Genomic DNA, 24,247 nt, shown 5'->3' on the forward strand with positions numbered 1-24,247 from the left:
CTATGTTTTTTGAGACCTCTGTTTGTCATCTGTTTGCCAAGGTTGTAGGGGTTGGGGCCTGACTGTGTATGTAGCGAGGGGGGCGAGCTTGCCTAGGGAGGATGACAGTGAACTATTGTAGACAAAAGTGGCTAGATCTGGGCAGGACAAGGTTGAAATTTTGTCACAGAGATGGTCAGTAGCAGATTAGAGAAGAGAAAGGTTGAGAAAGATTTCTACAGGTAACTGTTAGGTTATCTTTGTATATGTTGTGAGGGGCATGACACCATCGACTCAGTGGAACAGTCTGGGAAGCTAACAGAGGAGGAGGAGGAAATTTGCAAGCTTTAATCACTTTCTGTCCTAGGTTGACAACGTTGCTCCCCCATAGATACAGTGTAGTGAGTCTCAACTAGGTAGGAAGTAGGTTACTGGCTGGATAAGAAGATGAAATTAAAAGGCAAAAATCCTGAAAAAACTAATGCAGTCACAATATTCAAAGAGTCGTAAGTTGCAATATATTCAAATTTTTGCTACATCCTGATGCAGGTCAAGATCTACCAGGAATCAGTGGTTAAACATCTGGTTAATGCATTCCATCATTGTGGAAAATCGCAACAATGCCTCCTCTGCCACAGTGGTTGCGTAAAGTTGAGTTTATTCAATATTGGGGAGTATGACTAGCTCTGTAAAGGGAAAGGAAGAGAAATTTAACAAGACATGGTTCTACTAGTTGGAGTATTCCTGCACTGCTGAATTTAAGCATGTCTTGGGCCATTCGCCTCCTCTGTCCCAATAATGACAAAGCAGGAGTGAGTAACTGTGGTAAAGTATAGCCCTAACCTTATTCAACAGTAGGTTGTTCTCAGCTATGACTAAGATTGAAGGTCTATTTCTGTCTCTTCGGAGTGGTTGGGGAGAAGGTTGAACCTTGATCTCCTTCTCCAGACTTATCCCCACTCTTTTTTTTCTTTCTCATCACCTTTTTTGCCTTGAATTTTAACTTTAATCTTCAAGCAAGACATCTGAGAGCTGTGGTCCATATCCTAGATAAAATCCTGCCCATGTTTTATCCATGTCCCAGCTATGTACTGAAAAATGAGCTGTGAGTCCTCTTCTCTCTTCTAGCCCTAACCCTAAAAAAACAAGTGTTTAACTTCCCTAGCGGTAATCCCGAGTGTAGCTCGGGGTAAAATTTCTATACCAAAAGCGGTAACCCCGAGCTACACTCGGGCTTACCATGCGGCGTTGCTCTGGGGGTCCCTGCAGTACTTACCTTGTCCTTCGCTCCCGCGATGTGTCCCCTGCAGAGTCCCCGGCCATCTCCTCCGGCTGATGCCGGCATCCGGCTTCCGTGTTCCGGTCCCTGTGACGTCGGGACATACGGGCGCCGGAATTGGCAGGAAATTTGAAATTTTTAAAAAATGTCATTTTTGCTGTCATTGCTGTTTCAATGCATTTGACATATATTTTGTCCCTTCTGCTTTGTCCTGCACCCTGCCTGCATTTTGAATGTTCTTTCTGCCTGGAAACTTGGAAAAGTCCATGGCGTCCAAAAAGCGTCCCTTTATGTCAAAAGCGGTTTTAGACCGGCTAGAGAACCGCGATAGTAAATCAGAACCACTTGCAGAATTGAGTGATAATGATTCGTGGGGGAAATTCATCATCAGACACTGAAAACGATTTTGCGACTTTGCTCAGCGATGTGCAAATTTGCCTCTGTATTTCACATTTCAGTGTTTTGGTTTGATTATATTATTGAATTAAATTTATTATTATATTATTATTTTTTATGATTATTTATTAAATTATAATTTATGATTTCGCGTTTCAAATTTTATCATATCCGGGATGTTTACTAGACTCTTGTTCGGACAGATTTCAGTGAGTTATTCCTAATAATTACAGACCTACAATAAAAAACTACATATTTCCATGCAAAAAAATGGTACCGCTTTCAGCACAAAAAATCAGAAAGAATCATACCGCCGAGGAGGTTAAAGGGACTATATAGACTATGTAGACTCTTTTAAGGGTCGCTCTCCTGAGTAGTATGTTTCAAAAAGTGAAGCCTGAAGGGCTTGGTCCAACGGTTGGACACCTTACCATAATGAAGGTATGATAGCCCCCCCCCCCCCCCGGCAAAGTCAAGTGAAGTGACTCATTCCATGAATATTGTATACGGTCACCTGCACTGCATAGCACAGCTGTGGCTGCCCGCCTTGATACTTATATGGCCAAATAAATAGTAACTTTGTCTTTGAATACCTGTTTTTTTGACATACAGGTCGTGTTGCCAATTTTCTGCTGTGGATAATGTTTGGTTTTCTTTATGAAGGATGGTTTGATAAAGTACTATTTTTGTTTTGTGGTCTCTCTGGCCTGTAAATTGTTTTTTTTTTCCTTACTGACTTAAAAAAAGACTTTGTAAATAAAGAATGCAAAAAAACATTTTTTTTTTAAAAATTTTGCTCTTGGGTTTGGATATAATTTAGAACAAGGTCAGCAAGCCCTGCACACAGTCCTTCCTCCAGCCTCCGCTGCTCTCCTCTTCATCGTAAAGTGGAGACTGGGACAGGGGCAGACTGACCATTTGGAAACTTGGGCACTGCCCGAGGGCCCGGGGTCAGTAGGAGGCTCCATGAGATGCCCCTGATACCTTTTCCATAGGCTTTTTTGAGTTTGGGCAAGGACACAGGGGCTCCATGATCCACTATTGCCCGGGGGCCCCATGAGTTGTCAGTCTGCCCCTGGACTGGGAAAATTCACAGTACTGGTTAGAGAGCAGGGAGGGGAGCTGCTGGAGTTCATTTTTCACATTAAGTAGCAAATGATTGGCTGCCCGAAGGTCCTAGCAACCAGTCACCAACTTGTTAATGTGGAACATTAACTTTGGCAGCTCCTGCCCCCCCATCCAGTACATTTGATAATTTCTGCTCTCTGCCGGTGTGAAGGGGACAGAAGACATTGCTTTAGGGGGGGCAGAGGACACTACAGTGGGAGGGTGTATAAGGGACAGAGGACACTGCTTTGGGGGGCACAGGGCACTACAGTTAGGGGGGTGTGAAGGGGACAGAGGACACTGCTTTGAGGTAGCACAGGACACTGCTATGGGGATGCAGAGGACACTACAGTGCGGGAGTGAAGGGGACAGAGGATACTGCATTCGGGGGGGCACAAGGGATGCTACAGTGGGGGGGGGAGGGATATAGGACATTACTCTGGGGTGCAGAGGACACTACAGTGGAGGGGGGGGGGTGAAGAGGACAGAGGACACTGAATTGGGTCGGGCGCAAGGGACACTACAATGGAGGGAGGGTGTGAAGGGAACAGAGGACATTGCTTGGGGGGGGTAGAAGACACTACAGTGGGGGAGTGAAGGGGACAGAGGACACTGCATTGGGCAGGGGGCGCAAGGGACACTACAGTGGTGGGGGTGTGTGTAAGGGACAGAGGACATTGCTTTGGGGGGGGGCAGAAGACACTACAGTAGGGGTGTGTGAAGAGGACAGAGGACACTGCTATGGGAGGCATAGGACACTACAGTGGGGGAGGGGGTATAAAGGGGACAGAGGACACTGCTTGGGGGGAGGCAGCAGACACTACAGTAGGGGTGTGTGAAGAGGACAGAGGACACTGCTTTGAGGGGGCACAGGACACTGTTATGGGGGTGCAGTGGACACTACAGTGGGGGGAGGGGGTTGTAATGTGTAGGGGACAGAGGGCACTGCTATGGTGGGGAGAAGACACAAGAGCTGGTGACATGATGTGAAGGGGGACATAAGACATTGCTTTAGGGGGGCACAGTACACTGCTATAGGGGGAGAGCCAAAGGACCCTACTTTGGGGGGGGGGCAGAGGACACCATAGTGGAGGGTTATGTGAAGGGGGGCAGGACACTACTATGGGGAGGCAGAGGACACTACTGTATGGGGGGGCAGAGGTCACTACTGTGGGGAAGAGAAACTCCTGTAGGGTGGCAGGAGACACTACTGTGGGGGGGATTATGTAAAGGGAAGCAGAGGACACTAGTGATGGGGGGCTCAGGACATTATGCTGTTTTTTTTTTTTACCGGGGGCTTGATAGTTTTTTTTTTTTAATGGGTGCCCCCTTTTTGCCCTGGGGATCTTTGTTTTCCTCCATGTTGTCCAGGTAGATCTCAACCTCAGCAAGGTTGCCTACCCGTTTTAGATGAGAGTGAGTGGACTTAGGCACAGTTGCCGAGCTGGTTGAGTGGCATTACAATTTCCCTGTCTGGTTCCACTTGTTGCCTGGTAATACTTTTAAAATATTTGTATCTAATAAAGAATAGGAAACTAACTGCCTTCCTATCATCAGCACAACAAACGGGTCATAATATAACCGTTGCTAGCAGCATCCAAATAAATACATTTTGTTTTTTTGGGCAGGATTCAATATCCTTCTATAATTGCATATCTCTCTTAAATCGACTACATTCTCACATAAAGGTCTCAGCCTGATTCTTGTCCAAAATACTTTTAAATCCCCAGGTTTATTCAAGCAAATGCAGATGTTAAAAGCAGGCCAAGACAGCTTAATGGGCATCTGAATTTAATTAGATCCATACCAATTTAAAAGTTAATGTTTACAATTCATACAAAAATGTTATAGATTTTTCCTTAGCCTGATTGTCTGGGGTAAACTCCTTGCATTTAATAATTTTCCTTGGACGAAAGCCATTAACTACAGTAATTGAAAACTTGTCAAGCTCGGGCTGTATCTGTCTAGCTAGCTGTCCATAATTTAGCATGCGTGGAATAGGTGAGAACTAGCTTTTTTTTGAGGGCGAGATGAATGGAAATTTAGAACGAAGAGCCAGATGTTAGCTTAGGAATTATTTTTCAAGATGTAAAAACATTTCAAAATAAAATTCTGTAAAAGGGTCGCTTTTAATGATATTTCAATAAAATGTTTAACAGGAAAGCTATTACCGTCCTAAGTTAAAGAGATCAAAGTCATCGAGAAGGAACAGTTACACAATGGTAAAATAAGACATTAAAATAATTTGACGAGCTAAATGAAAATTTCACCATTTATTTTATCTCCCAAACATGTTGCACATCTCTAAAAAAAAAATTCAAATCCATGTTTTATTTTTTTTATTTTTTCCAATTTCATATTTTTTTTCTGACACTTTGTTGACCTCAAAGGTTGGACTTGTTGCCAGTTATTTCAGAGTCCATATTTCTTTTTACGTTTTTCAGCATGTACAGTCACACATTATTCGTTTACAGTGTTCTCCCCGCTTTTGCAACACAAAACAACTTCTCCTTCTGGGAATATGTTGGCAGGGGCTTTGGGCAGCTGGAAATGATCAGGAGTGTAATTATTTCCTGTGTTGATGCACATCTGGAAAATCAATCTTGGAGACGATTTGAAACGGCGTTAAACATGCCTGGGAAGAGTAGAGAGGTGATCTTAACGGGATCAAAGACGGGGAAAAAACTCTTATATAAGTTGGCATGATAGCTAGGAAACACTGAAAAAAAAATACATTTTATTTAAATGTTTCGTCAGAATTCTGTGGTATTGGAAATTAATGAAAATAATAAAAATAAAAGCAATAATAATAACAAATCTTATAAGGTTTAGGATTTAAAATAAGGTTTGAAGGACCACTAGCACAAAAAAATGCATTTTGATCACTGAATGTTGTTAAGGATAGTATTCAATATATTATATTTTTTTATTTCCTGTGCCTTTATATTTTTCCAAAATATATTTTTATTTTTATAATTTAATTTCATTTTATACTCAATTTAAGAATTGTTTTGTTTTATTCTGGTATGATTTTTTTTTAGAATGAATTACTACACAGTACATGCAGCAGGAGAAGTCAGTTTTATTCTTTGCAACTGCCCTCAATTTTGTTCACCGTATGCAGGGCAGTGGTGCAGGCTTTTAGGGGTTTAAAACAGGCAGTGAGGATACAATATTATGTCTCTTCATCAACTGTCACTCTCTAAAGATTGACCCACTGCAGAATACTTCAGGTTATCTGGTATGATTTTTGAGAATGAATTACTCCACAGTACATGCAACAGGAGAGGTCAGTTGTATTCCTTGCAAATGCCCTCAATTGCATGCAATGTATGCAGTTGCAAGGCAGTGGTACAGACTTTTAAGGGTTAAAACAGGCAGTAAGGATACAACACAATGGCTTCTCTCCACCTGTCAAACACCCTCTGAAGATTGATCCATAGCATTCTCCTTCAGAGTCTCCATTGTGATCTTTGAGAAGGAATTACTCCACAGTGCATGCAGCAGGAGAGGTCAGTTTTATTCCTTGCAACTGCCCTCAACTGCGTGCAATGTATGCAGTTGCAAGGCAGTGGTGCAGGCTTTTAGGGATTAAAACAGGCAATGAGGATACAACACAATAGCTCCTCACCACCTGTCAAACACCCCCTGAAGATCGATCCACTGCATTCTACGTCATGGTTTCTATTGTGATCTTTAAGAATGAATTACTCCATAGTACATGCAGCAGAAGAAGTCAGTTTTATTCCTTGCAACTGCCCTCAATTGCATGTTGCGTGTGCAGTTGAACAGTTCTGCAGCCTTTTAGGGGTTAAAACAGGCAGTGAGGATACAACACAATGGCTCCTCACCACCTGTCAAACACTCTCTGAAGATCGATCCACTGCAGGCTACTTCAGAGTCCCTGTTGTGATCTTTGAGAATGAATTACTCCACAGTACATGCAGTTGGAGAGGTCAGTGAAGGCTTGTTTTAATTTTTTTTGCTGCTTATAAACAATATAAGAATGTCAATTCCCATAGTCTGGCACAAGTGGAACTTTAGTCAGAAATTTAAGTCCTGCTAGATCACTTCAGTCTGTCCCCTTTTGCTGGTATATCTATGTAAAACATTAAAAATAAATGTGTATAATGTTTAAAATCCAGTAATACACTGTCTCCCCCTGCCCTGAACATGTTCAGTTGCCCTCTATTTTTCATCATTGTGATGAAAATAAGAGTGACTAGAGGCTGATCTGACGACAACCTAAATATTTACCGCCGCTCAGGGGCTCTGGGCTTCAGCAAAATGGCAGCCGCCAGCAAGAAGAAACGGGAATAATGCTGGAGGCAATTCACAGCACACACTAATTTGGTAGCATAATTATAAATGTGGACTGCATGTTACTTGCTAAAGAACTTTTTTTTTATCATGTTATTATGGCTCCAGTTCTACTTTAACCACTTGCCAACTGCGCTATAGCCGAATGACGGCTACAGCGCTGTTGTCCAGCACTGGGAGGGAGTCATATGACGTCCTCCAAGAACACGCCCTCCCGCGCGCCCCCGAGTGGCGTGCACCGGTGATCTACATGACACAGCTTATCACGTGATGTGTTAAAAGGCCAATCACAGCGGCCTTTTACCATGTGATCAGCCATGTCCAATGACACAGCAGATCACCATTAAATGCAGTTGCTGGTATCGGCTGCACTTTCCTCTCGCTGTCATAGGCTGCTGCCTATCGGTGCCCATCAGTGCTGCCTATCAGTGCAGCCTCATCAATGCATATCAGTGAAGGAGAAAAATTATGTTTGCAAAATTTTATAATAGAAATAAAGATAAACATTTTTTTCAAACGTTTTGCTCTTTTTTGTTTATAGCGCAAAAAATAAAACACCCAGCGACGAGTAAATATCACCAAAAGCCTGGGCGATGGATGGCTCCTAGACAAACCGTCTATCGATTGGCTTCGGAAAGTAACCCACCTACGAGACCAAATCAAAGCCCTTGACCTCTGCAAAACTGCCCAGTCCTTTGCCTGGGCTACACAGAAATTCTATGAATTCTCTAACAAACCTCATCACATGCTTGTGAATAGACTCAATTCCCAGACGTCCCCCTCGCTGCCAGGTCACCTACTCCATTCGGGTGGCAGACCCACATATGACCCGCACGTAATGGCTACTATTTTTGAGGAATGTTATGAGAAGCTCTATAATTGCCTAGCCCCTGATGTCCACCCACCCCTCCAGAAGGCAGCCTTTGGCGCTTTCTTCGCCACCTTGCAACTTCCAAGTTTGTCACCTTCTGATGTCTTGGTTTTAAATGCGGACATCTACTCTGAGGAATTACTAGATGTTGTCAAACACCTCCCTACGCACAAATCTCCGGGACCAGATGGTCTTCCTTACTCGTACTATAAGACTTTTATAGGCACCCTGGCCCCCCATCTTTTGTCCTTGTTCCAAGATCTTTTGAAAGGCTTGCCCCCGCATGATGATTTTACACACTCATACATCTCGGTGATCCCTAAGCCAGACAAGGACCACTTCCTCCAAGATAGCTACTGCCCTATAGCTTTATTAAACTCTGACTACAAGATATTCATAAAAATTTTGGATAATAGGTTGGCCAAATGTATATCCAAGCTTATACACACAGACCAGGTGGGTTTTGTACCAGCCAGACATGCCGCAGATAACACAAGGAGGACTATCAATTTGATTGATCTTGTTAATAAGTCCTCGGCTCTCTTGTTGAGCTTGGACGCCCAAAAAGCATTTGACTGACTTAGCTGGCCTTATATGTTTCTGATCCTGGAGAGATTTGGGTTTAGTGGTCCATTTATGGCAGCCTTGAAAGCTCTATATTCCATCCCCACCTCACAAGTCAAATTACCTTCATTCCTGTCACCCTTCTTTCAGATGTCTAATTTCCCCCCTGCTGCTTATCCTTTGTTTGGAACCCCTAGCCATCACCATTAGATCTAACCCGGATATACAGGGGATACGTATTCATGACTGTGATTTTAAATTGTCTCTGTTCGCTGATGACATTTTGCTGACACTGACGGAACCCCATACTTCCTTACCTGTTTTGCACCGTGCAGGTAGGTAGGTGGTCTTTTTCCTTTTCCTTGGGAGCCCCCTCAGGATACCAATGGTCACACCTGGACACAGCTATGAGATCTCCGAAAGTGAATGCACTCAAGTCACCTCAGTTGCAATAGCAAACATTTCAGCTTTATTGGCATAACATCAGAGTTTTTATACTGTAGCCTTTGGGCAGACACACCTTCAGACCATCCAACCAAATACATGTAAATTATTTTTACCTCAACTCAACAATTATTTCTATGAGGTCTGCATTTACATTTTTCTGCCTTATCTGCCACACCATATCTGGTCTAACGCCCAGACCATGGCTATAATCTGAACCAACGCCCAGACCATGGCTATAATCTGACCCAACGCCCAGACCATGGCTATAATCTGACCCAACGCCCAGACCATAGCTATAATCTAGCCCAACACCCAGACCATGGCTATAATCTGACCCAAAGCCCAGACCATGGCTATAATCTGACCCAACGCCCAGACCATGGCTATAATCTGACCCAACGCCCAGACCATGGCTATAATCTGACTCAATGTCCAGACCATGGCTATAATCTGACCCAACGCCCAGACCATGGCTATAATCTGACCCAACGCCCAGACCATGGCTATAATCTGACCCAATGCCCAAGCTGTGGTTGCAACTTTTCAGAAATGAAAGTAAAGCTTATCTCCTTTTTTTTTTAAAACACTTATTTCTACATAAAGATGACATGGACAGTTTTGTTAGTGTGTACAACGTTCATATATATGTGTATGTTAAACAAGCATCTTGTATTAGTGTATGCAAAATGGATTCAGTTATATTCCATTAATCCTTTCACACCGTACTTTACAGCTCTTTGGTACCTTGTCGGGATATAAAGTTAATGCGTCCAAAATTGAAGCACTGCCACTCCATATCTCACCTACAGTCCTATGCTCCCTTCAGTTAAACTATCTCTACAGGTGGTGTCCTCACTCCTTCAAATATTTGGGTACCGGAGAGAAGTTATTGCACTTTAATGGACAAGATGCACTTATTTGATAGAAAATGGGAAATTTGAAAAACTCATAGGCATTTACTACATGATTAAGAAACACCCGTGTTTGGATTGATTGAGTTACTCTGTCAGTAGCTGAATAATTCTGTATACCTTTCTATTTATATTGCTCATGTACTTTAGTTCTTTATTCTCTTTCTCTTTACCTTACATGATTGTACTTTCTGACATGCACATTTCAGTTGTGCCTTGTTTCTGTTTTATATACTGTTTGAAGCTGTAATGCTACTTTACAGTCTATTTCTTGAAACATACAATCGTTTGTAAACAAAAAAATATTTGGGTACCAACCTTACTTCCTCATATCACTCCATTTATGCGGCTAACTTCCCTCCTCTGTTCTATGCAATTTCCCAATCCTTAAAATCATGGGACTTTCTTCCCATTTCTTCCTTGAATGGATCAACATACTGAAAATGACTATATTACCCAAGCTTCTGTACCTGTTTGAGACACTTCCTGTCCCTATCCCCATGCCCAAATTGTGTTCTCCATAACAAATCACATTGGGTTGCTCGTACTGTCCTTCTTTCTCCTCGATCCAGGGGGGGTCTGGGGGCCCCAGACATTGTATCATACTATTTAGCTACCCATCTCCAGACCCTTGGCTCATGGTCCTCTCAGCGCCCCCCTAACAAATGGACCAAGATTGAATCTCTACAGCTCAGTCCGACACGCCCTTGTTCTCTCTTCTGATTTATGACCAACACTGACTTCTCTCACAAATTATTATTATTATTATACAGTATTTATAAAGCGCCAATAGTTCGCTCAGCGCTGTACATTACAAAGGGGGACAGAACATGTGACAGAATAATACCAATACAATGCAAAACATGAGGGGATTGAGGGCCCTGCTCTTTCAAGCTTACAATCTAGGAGGGAGGGGATGGTGGCACAGGAGGAGATAGCTGTGGGGGATGGAGTGGTAGGAAGAGTGGAGGAGGTCGGTAAGTTAGCAGGGGGTGGGGTAGGCTTCCCTGAAGAGATGGGTTTTCAGGGTGCGCCTAAAGGAGAGGAGAGTAGGTGATAATCTGATGGGTTGGGGAAGGGAGTTCCAGAGGATGGGTGACACCCTGGAGAAGTCCTGGAGGTGGGCATGGGAGGAGGAGACCAGGGAACTAGAGAGAAGGAGGTCTTGTGAGGAGCGGAGTGTGCGTGTTGGGTGGTACTTGGATATTAGGTCGGTGATGTAGTTCGGGGCAGTATGGTGGACAGCTTTATACGTCAGTGTTAGGATTTTGAATTTGATCCGTTGCGCAATCGGAAGCCAGTGGAGGGATTGGCAGAGGGGGGTGGCGGAGACGGAGCGGTTGGAAAGGTGAATGAGTCTGGCAGCTGTATTCAGGATCGATTGAAGCGGGGATAGCCAGCGGCGAGGCAGGCCAGTGAGGAGGGAGTTGCCGTAGTCGAGTCGTGATATGATGAGGGAGTGGATGAGCTGTTTAGTGGTTTCTGGGGTTAGGAACGTGCGGATTTTGGCGATGTTGCGGAGGTGGAGTCTGCATGAGTTTGTTAAAGATTGGACTTGGGGCTGGAAGGATAGGTTGGAGTCCAGAATGACACCAAGTACTCTGGCCTGCGGGGCGGGTTTGATGTTTGATGTTTCCTATTAGGACCCATGCAGTTCACGTTGTCTATATGGAGGAGGTGTAGGGTTAGATTCGCCCTAGGCTCCAAGTGTTCCCCCTTGACCAATGTCATTTGTAATCCAAGCCTCCCAGATAGTCTGGCCATGGCTCGTGTGCGTCCTTGGGCTGAGGCTAATCTATTCCAATTGCGACATTTGGTCAGTCCAGTGACTTGCAAGCTTAAATCCTTCCCTGATATTCAAAAAGTCGCTCATATGCCACCTCATCAGTATTTTGTTTATCAACAGATACGTCATTTTTTTGTCCTCCAAAACCTCTTAGCTGACTCTTGATAAACCTACCCCTTTTGAGCGTATCTGCATCCAAGGCTCATACCAATGGGACATAATATCTGCTACGTATAAATTGCTTTTAGACACCTGCCCCCTTTCTATTGATACTCACCTTTATATGCGTAAACAGCCCCGTTTCCTTCAATTTGATATTGGTTTGGATCAATGGAACAGGATTTGGAAAGCCGCCTCTAAATCTTCTATGTGTGTAGTGTATAAAGAAAGTACTTTTAAGATCCTGATGTTTTGGTATAGGACTCCTGAGGTTCTTCATGCTCGTAGCTCGAGTGTTTCTTCTGTCTGCTGGCACTGTGGGAAGGAAACTGGCACTCTTTTCCACATTTTCTGGGATTGCCGGTACATTGAGCCCTTTTGAAGGGAGGTCCTTACCCTATTGTGGTTACTTTTGCAGGCTCCTGTTCCTTTTGAGCCCATTTACTTTCTGCTGGGCCCACATTTTTTGGGCTTCTCTAAATTTGCACAGAAACTTTCCACCCACATTTTAACGGCAGCCAGGAAAAACATTCCCATGCATTAGCGTTCTTCTATACCCCCCATGTTACTGGAATTGATGAAGGTTATAGCAGAGATTAGAAAGATGGAGTACCTCACTGCTTTACACATTGCTACTGTTCCTGTGTTTGAAGCAGTTTGGGACCCATGGGACACTTATAAAGCTGACTTGTCTGCTCAGATTATTTGTGATTGATTGCCATTTCACTGTTTTGTATTGACATTGTATGTACTTATGAACCTTTCATTGATGAGCTTGTTTTTCAGTTTTCTCTCCTTCTGTTGTTTTATGTTCATCTATTCGACTGTTTGTTGTAATGTTTGAAAATCAATAAAATGTTAATTACAAACAAAAATACCACCAAAAGGAAATACCACCAAAATAAAGCTCTATTTGTGTAAAAAAAAAAAAAAAATTCATATGGATACAGTGTTGCATGACCGCGCAATTGTCATTCAAAGTGCAACAGCGATGAAAGCTGAAAATTGGCCTGGGCAGGAAGGGGGTATAAATGCCCAGTAGGCAAGGGGTTAAGCCAGGACTTCAAACTTCTGCTTGCCCGCTCGCCAAATGCGAGGGAAAATCCCTTTGTGGCGAGCACAGATGGAGCGGGTGGCTTGCAATGGAGCGGGTGGCTTGCAATGCCTAGGCCCGGGGATTGATTTGCGTTGCCCTTGCGCTCCAAGCCTCGTTGTGAAGCCGACTGCCGGTTTCCGACTTCCGTTTTTCGACTTCCGGTTTCCTCGCCGCTGCGGGGAACATTAAGGCCCGCTCTCCACCGCTTTGGGGGAAAATGACTTGTGTATGGCCAGCTTAAGGTGAGCTGCTTGCATGCACACTACAGGTCGTTACTCATTGTCACAGTTAGAATGGAGCACCACTCAATTGTTTGAAGTTTTGTATGTAGAGAGAAAGGGCTAGAACCTATGTATTTTACTGTTGTCTGTGTCTGGCCTGGTGAGATTACAAAGACTAGGAAATTGGGTACAATTCCCCACCATTTACACTGTTTTTTCCAACATCCCAAATATTGAAACAGACCACAACTATAGAAATATCCCCCTGGGACTTTGAAAGGCAAAAAAAGTGTGTAGACAGGTATAGAACAATAAATGTTTATTGCAACAAATTATTTTTTGATAAAAAAGAATCGAAAGACTCAGTGAGGTTGAGCTGTAGTACAACAATGTATGACTTAAAAGTATAAAACATACACGATGTGCATATCCGGACAGTCTTTAATTATTACAGACTATCCAGATTTGCACACGGTGTATGTTTTCTACTGTTAAGCTTTAAGGCGGTGTGGTTGGGGGCAGGGCTGGGGGCAGGGTTGGGGGATGGGCTGAGGGCAGGGTTGGGGGATGGGCCGGGGGTGGGCCGGGGGTGGGGTTGGAGGCGGAACTGGGCAAGGTTGGGTGGGGCAACTGGTGGAGAGTAAGGTTTGTGCCTGGCTAGTAGGTCTAGACCAGCAATGGGCAAACTACGGCCCGCGGGCTGTATACGGCCCGGTGGACCTTTTAATCTGGCCCGCGGAGCTAGGCTCCTCTCACAGTCCGCCCTGAAGACCGGTGTAGCATGAAAATCTGTCTCCTATGAGGATCTGTCCCCCTCGACGTATCTGCGCATGTGCAGGAAATCGCCGATCGGCTGCTAATGCCTGAAACTGGCACATGCGCAGATACGTCGAGGGGGACAGATCCTCATAGGAGACAGATTTTCATGCTACACCGGAACGGCGCGGGACACGGCGAGAGGAACACGCGGAGCAAAGGTAAGTGAATTGACACAGGGGGGACTTGGGGACTTAATATGGGGGATGAATTAATATGGGGGGGTGAATTACTATAGGGGGGATGAATTACTATATGGGGGACTTAATATGGGGGATGAATTAATATGGGGGATGAAATACTATATGGGGGATGAATTACTCTATGGGGGATGAATTACTATATGGGGGATGAATTACTCTATGGGGGATGAATTACTATGGGGGATGAATTACTATATGGGGGATGAATTACTATATGGGGGATGAATTACTATATGAGGGATGAATTACTATATGGGGGATGAATTACTATGGGGGATGAATTACTATAGGGGGGATGAATTACTATATGGGGGATGAATTACTATGGAGGATGAATTACTATAGGGGGGATGAATTACTATGGGGGATGAATTACTATATGGGGGATGAATTACTATGGGGGATGAATTACTATATGGGGGATTAATTACTATTCTTACTATGGGGGAATATTACTATACTTACTATGGATGACACATACACATAATTCATCTACTCTTGGTCCGGCCCCCGGGTCCAATATATGAACCCATTGCGGCCCTCAAGTCAAAAAGTTTGCCCACCCCTGGTCTAGACTCAAAATTTTAGGCCCTGGGTAAAGGAGTACATTTATTTAAAAAATGCATAGCTATTTGTCCTTGGAAACGACATGTACGTTATTCTGTGTGAACTAATCAACTTTTGTGAGAATGGGGCAAAATCAAATAGGCTATTCAGGGGCGGACTGACAACTCATGGGGCCCCTGGGCAATAAGGGGATCATGGGGCCCCTGTGTCCTTGCCCAAAACTCAAAAAAGCCTATGAAAAAGGTACCAGGGGCATCTCATGGAGCCCCCTACTGACCTCGGGCCCTCGGGCAGTGCCCAAGTTTCCAAATGGTCAGTCCACCCCTGAGGCTATTTAATCTTTTGGATAAATGCCCCTCAAATATTATAGACAGTAGTAAAGATAGGTTCATTTATAATGCACAGAGTGAATCAGGAAAATAACTAATTATTAGTGATGGGCCAAACACTCCCCTGTTCGGTTCGCGGTCGAATATTCAACCCTAACGAAAGTTTGACCGTGAACTTTGAATAAAGGGGACAATTCACTAAGTGGTATCTTACCACATCTGAGTATACAATACAACATATCCTTTTTGTGATAAACCACATAAATCCCAAATAAAATGAAATAAAATTCCACAAATAAAATTACTTAATGCAATCAAAATTAATACAATTAAAATTAAAATGGTGTCCAAATCAAATTCAATCCCAAATGTGTCTCAAAATTCAAATAAAAATCCAAATGGGTCCAATACCAAGGTCCCAAATTTTCCACTTCCACATCTGAGTATAAGATACCGTACAACTACTAAAAACATTCTTTAATGTTTCAGCTGTCAGCGGGTTTCCCCGCTGACAGCTAAATGTAAAAAGAATTGTCAGCATTGCCCAGCAATTGAAAAATTTAAAAAAAAATGTGTGTGGTCCCCCCCCTCATTCATAGCAAGCCTTTGGGTCTGGTATGGATTTTGAGGGGAACCCTCCACACCAAAATGTTTAACAAAATCCTTACCAGACCCTTATCCAAGCATGCAGCTCAGCAGGCTTGGAAAGAGGGGGATGAGTGAGTGCCCCCCCTCTTAAGAACCATACCAGGCCCCAGGCCCTCAACATGGGGGGGGTGCTTTAGGGCAGGGGGCCTCCCCCCCAAAGCAACTTGTCCCCATGTTGATGGGGACAAGGGCCTCTTCCTCACAACTGTGACCGGTTGTTGTGGGGGCCTGCGGGATTGGGGCTTATCGTAATCTAGAAGATCCCAGGTCCCGGCCCCCCCATGTGAATGAGTATAGGGTGCATGGTACCACTACCCATTCACAAAATAAAGTGTAGTGGAAAAGTGACAGGAGACCTTTATTAAAAAGAAAGACATAACAACATTTCCCCTGAAGTAGATCCAACGTCAATCACAATGCCCGCCGCCACCACCGACCCCCCACTCTCGATGCTGGCTCCCACTGTTTGATAGCTGCACTGCGATGACAGTTCTTAAATACAGTGATGACATCACAAGGAGGTGGGGTCACCCCCTTGTAACGTCATCATGGGCTGTGATTGGCCAAACCATTGCACCTGACCTGTGGTGCTGTTGGATCAAATTTTACAGAAAAACAGTGCAACAGATTAACCGCTTCCATGCCACCCTATAGCAGAAATACTGCTACAGGGTGGCATGGGTGCGCAAAATCACGTATATTTACGTGATTTTGCAGTTCTGGGTAGGGGGCGCCCCCATTTGTGGCCTTGGCTGTCAAACACTGGGTCCTGGCCGGTGATTCCCTGCTGGTACCCAGTGATCTCTGAGTATTACGACAGGGGAGAAACCTGTATGTAAACAATACAGATCTCTCCCCTGTCAGCTCCTGCACACTGCTTTGTGTGGCTCTGCTATACAAAAAAGTGTGCTTACAGTGGAAAGCACACACACAGCACACAGTTAACCCTTTGATCGCCCCACATATTAACCCCTTCCTGCCCAGTGCCATTAGTACAGTGCCAGTGCTTTTTATTAGCACTTATCACTGTATTGGTGTCACTGAGGTTGTCAGTGACACCAAGTCAGTTCCCCCCCAGTGTAAGAATCCCCGCCGCAGTCCTGTTATAAGTCGCTGATCACTGCCATTACTAGTAAGAACATTGAAGAAAAAATTCCAGTATCTGTACCCCCATTTGTAAACGCTATAACTTTCATATAAACCAATTAATTTACACGTATTGGGATTTTGTTTAGCAAAGACACGGAGCAGAATACATTTTGGTCTAAATTAATTTTTTTACTAGACATGGTTAATTGCAAAAAGTCAAAAATATATTGTTTTTAATCAAAATCAAGTCTTTTTTTTGTTTATAGCTCAAAAGAAAAAAAATGCACAAGCAATCAAATACCACGTATTTAAAAGCGTTCAGCATTGCATGACCGTGCAATAGACAGTTAAAGTAACGCAGTGCCGTATTACAAAAAAATGCCTGGTCAGGAAGGGGAGTAAATCCTCAGGAGGGCAAGTGGTTAAAATGGAAAGGTAATTTGTAATAACATTACATTACATTGTATATACTTTTTTTTATTATTATTATTATTTGCTATACATTTTTCCATGCAAATGGAGTTACCCTTTAAGAAATTTGGATGGTGCGCTATTCTAACAACAGCTGGTTATTTTATACAAAACGAATGAACGCTCAATTTCACTGGAAAAAACAGCTATACACATTTTTTATAAATAGATAAATAGAAGTGTTAAAGATGAAGTTAAATATAAAAATTAGGGCAGATAAGGAAACACTTTTCAAACCTGTTTTTGGTGCTGCAAGCCCCATGCTGAGAATTACCAATGCAGAAAATCAGAACACCAGTTATCTACTGGAAACACGTACATAACACAGCGAATCTCATTTATAGTAGATACTATTTAACATACAAAGGGAAACAAAGGTGTAAATGAGTAAAGTACACTTTATAAGAATCGTTCTATAATAGACCTATAAGGACTTATAAGGGGAAGAAAAAGGCATTGTGAGGTTTTTTTTTCAGATTTCAGTTGTCGCTTTTCTGCCTCACTTTCATGTATATTTTCTGTGTTGTATTGAATTGCATTAGGTTGTTTTGTAATATGCTGACATCCAGTGGCGGTTTATGGCCACTACAACTTGTTTGCTAATGTGATTTTGGTATCTTCCTTTTTCCTCCTCCCCTGTATAGAGCTAGTTAGTTTAGTCCTAATCAGGGGCGTATTTATTGCAGCAGATTTTTTGTTTTGCCTAGGGTGGCACAAAACCTAAATACACCACTGGTCCCAACTAGACCCTCCCCACTTCTTCCACGTTCCTTTGGAAAAACATAACCCATCACTCGGGATAAACGCAAAGTGCCACATCCCAAACTTCAATACAAAGACTTTACCCTCTACAAATCCGCTCTTCTTAAATACAACTCCAGCCTCCACGCTGCTAAGCAAACCTACTATAACACTCTCATCAAGACCCTCTCATCCAATCCTCGTCAACTCTACTCTTAATTCCTTACTCCACCCCCCCCCACTGCCTCCGCCCACTAACTTATTTACTGCACAGGAGATTGCCAGTCACTTCAAGAAGAAGATTGACACAATTCGTGATGAGATCTCCAGTGTCAAGCTTCCTCCTCTAACCAACATACCAGGCCCAACACCAAACTCAACACTCTCCTCCTTCGACCCTTTTACCACCGAGGAAGTTACCGATCTCCTTTCCAAGGCCCACTTCACCACCTGTCCCCTGGATCCTGTCCCCTCACGACTGTTGCAGCCTCCTTCCTGCTCTCTCCTAAACTCTCTAACCCACATCTTCAACCTCTCACTCTCCATGGGCACCTTTGCCCCCCCACTCAAACATGCACTGGTTACCCCCATCCTCAAAAACCCTTGCTGGGCCCCACCTGTTTGAACAACTTAAGACCCATCTCCCTGCTCCCATTTGCCTCCAAGCTTCTCGAGCACCTTGTTCACAACTGTATGAACTGCTACCTCACCGACAACAACCTTCTTGATTCCTGACAGTCTGGCTTCCGCCCACAACATTCTACAGAAACTGCTCTACTAAAACTCACTAATGACCTACTAACTGCTAAAACCAACGGCCATTACTCCATACTCTTACTCCTTGACCTTTCCACTGCCTTTGACACAGTCGACCACCTGCTCCTCCTCAGTAAACTCCACTCCGTCGGCCTCCGTGACTCTGCTCTCTCCTGGTTCTCCTCTTACCTTTCTCACCGCATCAAATATAATAGAAATGAATAAAATTAAAGGTGAAAAACCCTTGTTGCCACTACAGTATGTGATACTTCAAAATAGATAAATATATATAATTCACAACCAACTAGTGAATCAAAGCGGCGCATACACTCCACAGTGTCAAAACTAAAAAAATATGAATATTAATGATAACTTTCCTATTATCACCAATACATTATATGTTCTCTAAAAGTAGATATTATATATATTTTTCCAGTGACAAAATAAAACAAAATTGTGCTTAAATTATAGTGAACTACAACCAATACTGTGATATCACAAATTAAAATCCTGTGATAAACAATAATAATCCAGTGATAAAAGATAGAAAAAATTATAATAATAATACAGTCCAGTGATGAAAAAACTTCTCGTGATGAAAACCATATGGTATTGTCAACCATATATAGTGCAGGGGCGGACTTACCATTTGGAAACTCGGGCACTGCCCGAGGGCCTGGGGTCAGTAAGAGGCCCCATCAGATGCCCCTGGTACCTTTTTCATAGGCCTTTTGAGTTTGGGGAAGGACACAGGGACCCCATGATCCCCTATTGCCTGGGGGCCCTATGAGTTGTCAGTCCACCCCTGGTACAGTGCCCGCAGTGCACCCCCGCTCGGGTTTGCACTCACCAAATTTGCCTTTATTATAGAGTAATAAAGAAGGTTTCCACTGGTATAAACAGGAGGTTCCTCCGAAAACAGTCCACTCAATGATCAAATGCCAGGATAATTCGAATCTCCATTCCATTAATACTCCACCACCCAGAGCCGAACATGGACGTGGAATGTGATGAACTTTATCTGGTATCTGATTATTTTTTATCACGGGACTTTAACCCGGGTTTCAGAAGCTGGGAGGCGGGGCGGGGTTTAGGGTCATGTGACCGCCGTGACACGCCGTCACGGCAGTCACATGATAAGGAAAGGTCCAGATCGAAAAAGGAGATCAGGACCTTTCCGTGAGTACCGGACATGTGTGCTGGGAGCACGCAGGGCGTGCGCACTTGGGACATATGTTCTTTTTTAATAGAACGGAAATGTGCGGCCGTTCGGCGTCTAGGCCCAGACGACAGAAGGCCGCACATTTGCTTTCGCCCTGCGTGAAGAGGTTAATTTGTGATATTACAGTATTGGTTTTAGTTCACTATAATTTAAGCACACTTTTGTTTTGTTTAGTCACTAGTATAATATATATGATATATACTTTTAGAGGTTATATAATGTATTGGTGATAACAGGAAAGTTATCATTAATATCAATATTTGTTTTAGTTTTGACACTGTGGAGTGTATGCGCCGCTTTGATTCACTAGTTGGTTGTGAATTATATATATTTATCTATGTAAATTTAATTGGTTTATGTGAAAGTTATAGCGTTTACAAATGGCGGTATATATACTGGAAATTTTTTTTTTTGTACTAGTAATAGCGGCGATCAGCGACTCATAGAGGGACTGCGGTACTGCGGCAGGCATTCTGACACTGGGGGGTGGAACTGATTTGGTGTCGCTGACATCCCCAGTGACACCAATACAGTGATCAGTGCTAATAAAAAGCACTGACACTGTACTAATGGCACTGGGCAGGAAGGGGTTAACATCTGGGGCGATCAAAGGGTTAACTGTGCTATGTGTGTTTTACTGTGGGGCTGTGTGTGTGCTTTCCACTGGAAGCACACTGCTATGCAGAGCCATACAAAGCAGTGTGCAGGAGCTGACAGGGGAGAGATCTGTGTTATTTACATACAGTTCTCTCCCCCCCATTGGTAATACTTGGCGATCAACAGGTGTTGGCGAGTAATCACTGGCATCGCGCATGCTCCCTACCCAGACATGCAAAATCACGTATATATACATGACTTTGCGAACCCCTGGTGCCCTGTTTTTTCTGCTATAGGACGGAATATATATATAGTATTTCCGGCATAGGGCGGCTTGAAAGCGGTTAACAACACATGACCACAAAGCACAGAATATGAAGATTTGATGATTCCATATCCCGCTGTTAATGCCGATGCGTTTTGTAGATGACCCCTGCAAAGCCTTCGAAGAAGCAGATGTGGACTGCGACTGCGTTAATAATTATCTATTAATTAAGTAGTGGAGTTGATGGTCTACAGTTTTAATGGACTTTAATAAATAATTATAATTTTATAGTTCATCTTTGCCTTTGTCATTTAGCACAGTGCCTTTCAAGTCCCCATTTTTGGAGGTCTCTCCAGAGCTTAGTAAATGAGGTGAAGCCTCTCTTTGCAAAGAATACCTAAACTCATGCAAGGAAATGACAAAAAAACTGCATTTTTGCTTTCACATTATTATTATACAGGATTTATATGGCGCCAACAGTTTGCTCAGCGCTTTACAGTATAACGGGAGACAATACAGTTCAATACAAGAGGATTAGGAGGGCCCTGATCCTGGGAGCTTAAAATCTAAGAGGGAGAGGCTGGTGGTACAAAAGGTAGTATCTGTGGGGGATGGACTGGTAGGAGGAGTAGAAGATTCCAGTATTAGCTGAGGGCAGGATAGGCTTCCTGAAGAGATAGGTTTTCAGAGATCGCCTAAAAGTGAGCAGAGTAGGTGATAGTCTAATAAATTGGGGTAGAGAGTTTTAGAGGATGGGGGAAGCTCTGGAGAAGTCCTGGAGACGAGCATGGGAGGAGGAGACAAGGGAGCTAGAGAGCAGGAGGTTGTGGAAGGAGCGGAGAGGACTGTTTGGGTGATATTTGGAGACAAGATTGCTGATGTAATTTGGGGCAGAGTTACAAATGGCTTTATATGTTATTGTTAATGTTTTGAATTTTATCAGTTGGGCAATGGGAGTCCAGTGGAGGGATTGGCAGAGAGGGGTGGAGGACACCGAGTAGAGGCCAGTGGAGGGATTGGCAGGGAGGGGTGGAGGACACCGAGTGGAGGCCAGTGGAGGGATTGGCAGGGAGGGGTGGAGGACACCGAGTGGAGGCCAGTGGATGGATTGGCAGAGAGGGGTGGAGGACACCGAGTGGAGGCCAGTGGAGGGATTGGCAGAGAGGGGTGGAGGACACCGAGTGGAGGCCAGTGGAGGGATTGGCAGAGAGGGGTGGAGGACACCGAGTGGAGGCCATTGGAGGGATTGGCAGAGAGGGGTGGAGGACACCGAGTGGAGGCCAGTGGAGGGATTGGCAGAGAGGGGTGGAGGACACCGAGTGGAGGCCAGTGGAGGGATTGGCAGAGAGGGGTGGAGGACACCGAGTGGAGGCCAGTGGAGGGATTGGCAGAGAGGGGTGGAGGACACCGAGTGGAGGCCAGTGGAGGGATTGGCAGAGAGGGGTGGAGGACACTGAGTGGAGGTCAGTGGAGGGATTGGCAGAGAGGGGTGGAGGACACCGAGTGGAGACCAGTGGAGGGATTGGCAGAGAGGGGCGGCAGATACAGAACGGTTAGTAAGGTGGATGAGTCTGGCAGCAGCATTCATGATAGAATCATTGGATGATAGAAATCAGTGGAGCTTCCCTTCATTTCAGAGCTTCCCCTCACATATAGAGCAACTGCACTTGCATTGAACTTTCAGTGCACAGACTATTTGCCTTTAGTAAATAAGCCCCATTGTCTTCTTACATTTGAAACAACTGTACAACATCCTCTGTACTGCAATTAGCTGAAGTAAAACTGTTGGATTCAACCTCTGTGTCTAATCCCGGATTCACACTGATGAAGTGCGGAATTCGCAGCGTTTTCTGTGTGAATTCCGTACCGCATCTGAATCACACCCCCTTTCGTGCGAACTGCTGCGGGTGTTTATGTTAAGTTAACAACACCCTGAAAGCGGTCCGCAAAACACGGTGCGATGTTCAGAATCGGATTGCATAGGTGTGAATACCCATGCAATCCGATTCTAGTGCGGACTCAAAAAAAGGTCCTGCACCTTTTTGGTGTGGGTGCGGTGTGATTAGAGCCATACAAAATGTATGGTTTTGATCGCACCGCACACAAATCGCATGTTATTTGCACAGGAATGCGGTGTGGTTCCTGTGCAAATCACACGCGATATACCGCACCGCATATGTGTGAACCCGGGCTTATTGAAGAGTTAAGCTGCCTGTGGATGGTGCCGAGTCAGCAGGTGACCATACTGCCGGAACAGGAAGTATGTCAATGCATAAAGTGGCATTTGAAACAGAACAGTCTCTCTTCTTTCCAGGGGCAGACTGACAACTCATGGGGCCCCCGGGCAATAAGGGATTATAGGGCCCCTGTGTCCTTGCCCAAACTAAAAAAAGCCTATGATAAAGGTACCAGGGGCATCTCATGGGGCCCCCTATTGACCCCGGGCCCTCAGGCAGTGCCTGAGTTTCCAAATGGTCAGTCCGCCCCTGCTTCTTTCTATCTACTGTGTGGATGTTGCACAAAACATTTTTCCTCCTAAGTGTATATGAACTCCACGTGATCTAGCAGCCAAATACAACATAATGTCACACAGACATTCACTACAAGCAAATATTTTTTTTTCCTTAAAACTCGCCTTGTCGATCCAAAGCCTAAGCAAAAAAAAAAAAGAACTTATAATACTGGAGCCAATCCTATAAAAGCAAATTTCTGGTTTTATTTTGATTTGAGAAGGGAAGTGTCTGGGAAAGTCTTGTGTAAATAAAGTCGTGTTGGTGGACATCGAGCTCTTGGGTGAATATTTTCTGTAGGTGTGACCCGAGTACAACTTGTTAAATAGAGAAGCTTGTCTGCTTAAACTCGATCCGTGTAATAATGGGGATCTTAGAACACTTGGTGAAAGTCGACATCATCCAGTCCAGAATGCATACTTGCCTCCCGTTTATCGCTGGTACATCTGAGGGATGCAAATACAGAATAAATCTTTGTGTTGGCCGTCTGCCTGCGACTATGGATCTCCCGTAAAACACACAATTGTTGAGCTTGTCTGAATTCCCAGAACTTTACTCATGGGCAGGATCGTGTTCCCCAAATGAGATTAGGGACGAGTGCAAAATTAGAGTGAATTTGATTTCTCTTCGAAACGAGTGACTAAAATTCCACCGAACGTGCCCGCTTGTTTTGTCTTGCGGCTCAGTACAACATTAGAATGATAAAAACATTTAAAAAGGAAATCTGCCCAATATAAGCGCTCTGTGCGCCGAGCCTTAACCCCTTGCCTACCAGGTACTTCCCCCCAGGGGCGGACTGACAACTCATGGGGCCCTTGGGCAATAGGGGATCATGGGGCCCCTGTGTCCTTGCCCAAACTCAAAAAACCCTATGAAAAAGGTACCAGGGGAATCTCA

At 44.1% G+C, this 24,247-nt stretch overlaps 1 long non-coding RNA gene across 1 annotated transcript in view; it reads right to left on the reverse strand.

Moving 5' to 3' along the window:
- Nucleotides 1-5,021: 5,021 nt before the first annotated feature.
- LOC149441797 (uncharacterized) overlaps nt 5,022-24,247 on the reverse strand; it is a 74,049-nt gene continuing 54,823 nt past the window's right edge. The window contains exon 2 of the long non-coding RNA XR_016307294.1: nt 5,022-5,396. This is a non-coding gene — a long non-coding RNA (uncharacterized LOC149441797). The remainder of the gene's footprint in view (nt 5,397-24,247) is intronic.

The sequence above is a fragment of the Staurois parvus genome, unplaced genomic scaffold (genome assembly GCF_062004578.1).
Source record: "Staurois parvus isolate SC_StPar_1 unplaced genomic scaffold, SC_StPar_1.0 ptg000946l, whole genome shotgun sequence".
Classification (NCBI taxonomy): domain Eukaryota; kingdom Metazoa; phylum Chordata; class Amphibia; order Anura; family Ranidae; genus Staurois; species Staurois parvus.